General features: G+C 43.7%; 1 pseudogene; it reads left to right on the top strand.

Annotated features, from left to right (window-relative positions):
* Positions 1-468: 468 nt before the first annotated feature.
* Positions 469-1,567, top strand: part of LOC101576530 — a 3,359-nt pseudogene continuing 2,260 nt past the window's right edge.

The following is a 1,567-nucleotide window of genomic DNA, read 5'->3' as shown; positions in this document are numbered from 1 at the left end:
TATATGCATTATCTATAGAGTACAAAATGATAAATGTTGTATAGAATATATTTTTGTATACTGACCTGGAGTGGTCTCCAGAAGCTATTGTAAAGCTAAAGCAAAAAAGTTACTACTCAAAGAGGGGGAGGATTTTAATGTGTGTATGTGTGTGTGTACCCACATGTGCATGCCTTAACACTTATTCATAAGGGTTAACCCTTAACCCATATTCAAACACCCTAGATCCAGCCAGCTCATTAAAGCTCCACTTTACTACTATCTAGCTATCCCCCCCAAAGTGCATGAAGCTTTGGGGGAGATAGCTAGATAGGAGCATTCATTATAGTATATTTACTGTCTCAGTGATGAGAAAGCGACTAAGACAGATTCTAGCATCAGAGAAGTGGGGTTGCTGTGATGTACCTGACCATGTGGTTCAGAAGTGTTTGGAATTGATTTGTGGGAGGAGTTTGGAAAGGTTTGGAGATGCCATTTGGAGAAGGAGGCCTAGAATGCTGTATGCTGAGCTTGATAGAAGATTCTAGTCAGAGCTCAGAAGACCAGAATATTGATAGAAAGGAAAGACATGAAAGGCCAGGCTCGGGCCAGTAAGATAGCTCAGCACACCAAGCACCTGCTTAGGCAAGTGCAGGGACCAGGGTTTGATCCTCACCACCACGTGCTGCACCAACCCCTCCCTGCACACACTAAGCCAGCCTCCAAGACCAGGCATGGTGGTGCACACCTGTAATCCCAGCACTGGCGAGGCTGAAAACAGAAGGATCACTACCCAAGTCCAAACCGTGTAGTGAGACCTGTACAGACAGATAAATAAATTTAAAAATGCCAGGCTCAGGAGGTTTGAGTTGGTCAAGGACTCCATTAGCAATTAGACTCCAGGCCATGCATATTATGCTCAGGAGGAACAGCCTATACAAAGAGATATCTAGAGATGAAGACAGACGAGGAAAGAGAAAGAGCAGAAACAAACACATTCTGATAAAAAGAAAGGGGAGGGGCTGGAGAGATGGCTCGGTGGTCTAGGGCACCTACTTGGAACAAGCTTGGCAAAGCACAGGGACCGCAGTTCGATCCTCCAGCACCACATGCCAGCCAGCCCCGCCCCCTGGTGGGCTGAGCTAGCCACACACACACACACACACACTAAATGTTAAAATAAAAAAAAAAAAAAAGAAAGGGGAGGAGAAAAAATAGTTTCCTTGATGATGCAAAAGTGAAATTAGATTCATTTACTTCTGAGACCCATAGTGAAATGCCCCTTTGAGGCTGTCAGTCACTGTTTTAGTTTTCCCATTGCTAAGACAAAATACTTGACAGCCAAAGTTAAAGGAAGAGAGGTTTATTTGGCTCACAGTTTGTAGAGGTTTTAGTCCATAGTTGGCTGGCTCCATAGCACAGTAGCATGGTAGAGGCACACTGAAGGGCAGAACACAAGCAGCAGCAGCAGCAATAAGTGACAAGCAACAAGCCATAAGAGTAGCCCTTTGTGTTTCTTTTTCTTTCTTTCTTTCTTTCTTTCTTTCTCTTTCTTTCTTTCTTTCTTTCTTTCTTTCTTTCTTTCTTT

Source organism: Octodon degus, unplaced genomic scaffold (assembly GCF_000260255.1).
Source record: "Octodon degus isolate 3935 unplaced genomic scaffold, OctDeg1.0 scaffold00002, whole genome shotgun sequence".
NCBI lineage: Eukaryota > Metazoa > Chordata > Mammalia > Rodentia > Octodontidae > Octodon > Octodon degus.
Note: the sequence above shows the minus strand (reverse complement) of the source record. Positions and strands in the feature narration are given on the sequence as shown.